Here is a 6,000-nt window from a genome sequence, read left to right on the forward strand (position 1 = left end):
GGATGTTTTCCTGGGTATCCACCCTCACAGTTCTCCAGTGCCTCTGTGAGTTTGTGCATGTGTGATCTGAGCATTCTGACCAGATTAGTGTCAATCAGCTCTACACACAGAGGAATTCACACTCTCAAATACATTTTACTTCTGATTGTGATAAACCAGGGTCTGTTTTCAAGGTAATGTGATGGATTTGACATAATTATGCACAAACTGCCATCTTTACATTAAGACTTGGAGAGCTTGCTCCAGTCAGTGTGTGCTGTTGAAAGTAGACTCAGTGACGCAACTCCATAGCCCTCAGGTTCTGCCTTCCATACTGCCTCCTGCCCATGTTCGAAAGTCCTCATGTTGGAATACTTGACACTTTTGATAGAAAATTCCTTCTTAGCCCTCGGGAGTCCACTGAGTCACCTACCTTCCTTTTCCAAGAGCAGCATTCTCTAATCTGTGCTGGAAAGGGCCTTTCCTTGTATCTCGGCTCATGACTCTGCTCTCTGGGGTTGCCCCCAGCACTGGAGAGCTCTCTTTTTACTTCTAACTTCTCTCTGGTTGCCCTTCACTTTCTCTGGGCATCATGTGGAGCTCATGGTCCAGTAAATAGGCTTTTGCTTAATAAGTTACCCCCAACTTAATGCTTAAAACAAGGATTTATTATTTTTGATGATTCTGAGTGTTGGCTGAGGAGCTGCTCTGCCAATTTCACCTGGGCTCCCTTGGGCTGCGTGCAGCTGGAGAGCTTGGCTGGGCTAGGAGTAAAAGGGCTTTATTCCCACTTCTGGAAATTGGTAACAGTTGCCTGTGATCACTCCATTCTCCTCCAAGTGGCCATTCTTCCTTAGGTTAAACTGACATTTTTACATGGCGGTCTCAGAGGGGGCAAAAGTGCGTCTCTTAAAGCCTCAACTTGAAAATGACATGTTATTTCTGACTAGTTCTACTAGCAGATGAGGAAACAGTCTCCATCTCTGTGGTGGGGTATGGCAGAGGGAACCTAAGGGCTTCTTCCTCTCCTGCCTTGGTTTCTTCATTTTTTCAAAACTAGTATCTCAAAATTTATGGTTTCAGGAAAATTTCTTTTCTAAAGATGACATAGAGGAGAAATATTAGATTAAAAAGAGCTCCAGCAGTTGTGAATGTTGCTGTGAGTTTCAAAAATGAAGGAAATTAAAGACCTGTAAGTGGATCTCGGTGGCTATTTTCCTATTGTCACCTGAATCCTCGGTCTTCAGGTTCAGTGGTTCCCTCCTCTCCTCATATCAAGTACCTCACTATTTAAGAGTCTCTATCCAAATTTCCACCCCTTATTTCCTTCTAGGAAACCTTACCCCTTGATGAAACATTCCTCTTGATGAAAGGTTTCCTTCCTTATCTGATATAAAATGATTTAAGTTTGAATCATGGGGTCCTCACACCCTAAACCTCCATTGGTTCTGGTCATCAGCCAGATTTCATAGGCAGGCACAGGATGAGTGCAAGGTCCCTGAGGGATACTGAACAAAGAATGGTCTTCTGTAGTTTCTGACATTGCCCCGAGGCTGTCAATTCTTCTTTGCAGAGAGCTACTGAGATAAGATCAGCTCCAAGGACAAACATCAGTTTTGTTTTGTGTGTGTGTGTGTGCATGTGCACACTTGTGTGAATGTGCTTGAGGGATGGAGATGATTCTGGTAAAGTGCACTTTTCTCAATTTAGAATGGAACCAATTCATTAATTAAAAATGGAGTCAATGCAATCCTTGTCAATGGTTTCCTCATTATTCTGCTTTGGTCCCTGGCCTATCACAATAGTTTCATGCCCCAGACTATTAATTCAGTGACCACCATCTCCAGTCACACAGACACACCCACACTGAAGGGATGTGCTGATTCCTCATGCTACATCTTGGAGAAATCTGCCTTTTTGAGAACCTCCAGCCATGAATTATGATTTTCTGCTGAGGACACATAGGCAAAGTCTAATTCATTTTTTTATGAGAAGCTTTTATATATTTCAAGATAATTATCACGTCCTTCACAAGTCTCTTCTCTTAGCTCAACAACGAGATTGGCTTAATAAAATGTTATGTGACAATGTCACTTGATTGATGCAAAAAGGATTAAAAAAACCACACTCAAACTTATTATTGTTATTTTAGATATTTCAGTAGTTCATGCAGCAGAAATTCAAATGACTAGACATGGGATATAGATGATGGATGGGTTGTGGAACATAGGTTATTAAATCATTAATTCTGCTTTTATTTCCCTTCTTTTGTGTTCAGGAAAAAAAATGGAAGAGAAGACAGTGAAGACAGATCCTATGCTGAATCTAACAATTATTTTCCTCATGATACATGCTCTACAAATCCATTGTATAACTGTTTAATAACATTGAATAGTATTTATTAAATACCTGCTATATATATATATATCAATCACTGGGCAACTGGCACCTAGAAAACCCTTAGCAAATTTAGCCTTTGGATGACTACAGTTATCACTTAATGCACAGAATGCTGTAAAGCAGATATTATCTTAATTTGTCTAGGCTAGAAAATTAGAGTTTGAGGTAATAAATAAGTGGGCCAAATGTTTATACTTAGGAAGTATAGAACTAATCCAAACATTTTGTCAAGAGATTCCTGCCTTTGTATCTTCCTTTCTACGTGTGAGGAGAAACAGTCAAGACTCAGTTCAAATTGAATGGTCCTGGAGAAACAGTGGGCAGAGGGGACTGAGGAGGGCCTAGCCACAGGGGGAGACCTGAGAGCCGAGAGGTGGCGAGGATGTGCTGGGATGCTCAGCATGGCCTAGGGAAAGTGGTTTTGGAACTCCGAGTTAGTTGACTATAGTCTACGATAGGACTTTGGAGAGTTGCTGCCCTTTGAGTCGGATTGAATGTGTCTCCCAAAGGGTCATTGGATGGAAGCTTGGTCCCCAGTATGGTGACGGTATGGAGGGGTGGTGGAATTTGAAGAGTGGATACTAGTGGGAGGCAATTGATTGCGGGTAATCACACTCAGAGGGTAATCACACTGGGGTCCCACAAAGTTCTCGTGGGACCCCAGTTCCCTCATCATAGGAAATAGTCTAACTGGCTCCACCCAGTTCTCTGACTTTCTGTCTTGCCATGTGGTTACTCCATCTCACATACACTCCTGCCATGATGTCATCTACCCTGAAGCCCTTACCAGAGGCTCAACTGATGGATCCACTTGATCTTATACTTTTAGCTTCCAAAACTGTGAGTTCAATAAACCTCTTTCTTTGCAGCCTTGGATATATTTAAGAAATGGAAAAAAAAAAAACAAACAGACCAATGACAAAGCTTTGAACAACAAATTAAGAAGACTTGTTTGTATGGATTGGTCACAGCAGAGAGTATTGATCGACCATATTTCCAGAGGCATAGATAAATCTGTATCAACACAAATTCTTTTATTGTTGTTGCCATTGGTGGTGGTATTAGTTCTGTTCAAAGCTTGCCTTTCCTCATGATTAAATGGTAAACTATGGGTTTGGGTTTGAGAATGGAGACGAAGGTAGTATTGTGACCTGCTTGGTTGGCAATAGATTGGGGGAATGCCTGGTATCTGGCATATATTTACCTTGGGCATTCCAAGAAATATTAAGCAACAGGATTCAGAGTCATGATCCTGTACTCAGTAACTTAATTCTTAATATTTTCTTATATTCCAAGTACATTGAGAGGATCAATAAGTACTTTTTGCAGATTAGTTACTTGATGAAAAAGTACTGTATTGGGAGCATTAATATGGAGCATATGTCTCATCACAGCTTAGAGCAGAGACCCAGGAAACAGGGAATCAAGGTAAGAGAAATTATGCTACTTCAATCAAATTATGTGAAACTTATCAGGAAATCTGTCCATTTATTCATTCATTCATTAATTTACTTGTTTATTCACTCAACACATATGTAGATAGAACCCACCATGTGCTAGTCTGTGGGTTATAACTCTGAAAATCAGAAATAAACACACCAGTCACAATTCATTTCTTCAAATAATTTATAAATTCTTTTCTAAATGAATAATTCTAACATTTTTACCCACTGCTATGGTGTTTCAGGGTGATAGGATACTACAGAATTCAAGATATCCAGTAGAGAGAAAAGACACTTGATTCTGTAGCAATCCCTTCAACTTTGGCGGTAATTATCATACCATGTAGGAGTCTGAGTTAAATGTCTACTGAAATATCTTCCAACACAGGAAATATAAGCATCTAAAATTCACGTTGATAGGTACAGTCTGCCTTCTTTAGACTTTGAATCCACAAATTCAACCAAGAATAGAAAATTCTTCTCAGTGTGATTACCCCCAATTGATCACCTCCCACTAGTATTCACTCTTCAAATTCCACCACTCCTCCATACCATCATCACACTGGGGACCAAGCTAATAAAGGAAAAATTATACTGAATACAGACAGCATTTTTTCTTGTCATTATTCCCTAAACAATACAGTATAACTATATAACATTTATATTGTAGTAGGAATTATAAATACTTTAGATATGATTTAAATTATATAGGAGAGTGTGTGCTGGTTATATGCAAACACTGCATCATTTTATACAAGGGACTTGAGCATCTGAGGATTCTGGTGTTCATAGGGGGTCCTGGAAATAATTTCTTGCATCTGTGGAAGGACAACTGGATGTGCACCTGAGCCTGTGATGGGAACTTCTACTAGAATTGGTCTTAAGAGGAGTCAGACGTAGGGAGATTTTTTTTCTTCCATCTTCTAGAGCAAAACTAACATGTGATAAAGCAGCCAGAGGTCAAGTCCTGTTAGGAAAGTCAGCCCAGAATGCAAGCAAGCAACTGTGAGAGTTCATTCACAGAAAAAGAAGAGCCACCTTTCATGTTCAGCTTCATTACAAACTCAAAACAACATGAGATTAGTTTATTTTTGCCTGATCTTGGCAACTTAAGTCACTCATGCAAGGAGAAATTTTAGGCCCAGCTTTTGTCCTTGAGTCTTTCCCTGTCAGGAGGTCGGAGCAAAGATGCAGTCTCAGTAGTCAGCATTTTCTTTAGCTCATGCCTCTGTGTGCAGCGTTTACTTATACCAGTCCTTCCCCAAATCCCATGAAATTATTTCTGAGAAAATTTGACATGAACCTCCGTTTCCTCATCTGTACAGTAGCTCTGATGATATTTTTTGGAGGCTACTGTGAGGAGTAAATAACACCACTTAAGTAATTTACCAAATATTGCTCCTGGCACCTGAAACTCAACTCATACTGTTACATCTAGAAAAGAATAAAATACTTTTAAGAAGTGGCACATTTTGTGAAAGAAGTTTGGCATGAAAGAAATGAATAAATTTTTAATTATTAACATTTTCAGCAGTCAAATTCCAAGTTCCTTAGTTTATTCATACCAAAAGTCATGAGAGAAGAGATAGCTCTGGAAGAAAGTCCCAAGAAGTTCCTAAAGAGAAGTCAGAACTCAGTAGGACAAGTGGGGCCTTTAACATACATGATGGGAAAGAAATTTAGCATGTGTCAGTAGAGACCCAGAGATTTATTTAGGAAAACAAAGAATACATATTCAAAGGAGAATATGGGCCATTCCAGATTAAGAAGGGCATTTTGGGATTTTCAATTTTCTCTTTTAAAAGAGCCTTGGTAAGGGCTGGCTATGGGAAGGTATGTTGAAGTGATATCACTCTGGTGATCTCAAGATGGTTTATGGTGATCTGGTCATTTTCAGGATCCTCATGCCTATGTGGACTTCATTATCTGCTAAATTATAGGTTTTCTCTCTTTGCTTAACCTATATATGTTGATGGGCTTATTGACAGTGTACGAGGTAGGTTTCCAGATTTCCCAGAAATTTGGTAGTGACCGGCCAAAGAGAGAGTTTGGGGAGTGATAGTTCTGGAAAGGCATGTGAAAATAGTCTAAAACTATATTTCCTTGTCTTTCCTTTATGTTCCCTTTCTACCTATTTTTTATTTCTCCTATCCTACCTCATCAAGATTGGTGGGGAGAA

The sequence above is a fragment of the Marmota marmota genome, unplaced genomic scaffold, assembly GCF_001458135.2.
Source record: "Marmota marmota marmota unplaced genomic scaffold, marMar, whole genome shotgun sequence".
Taxonomy (NCBI): domain Eukaryota; kingdom Metazoa; phylum Chordata; class Mammalia; order Rodentia; family Sciuridae; genus Marmota; species Marmota marmota.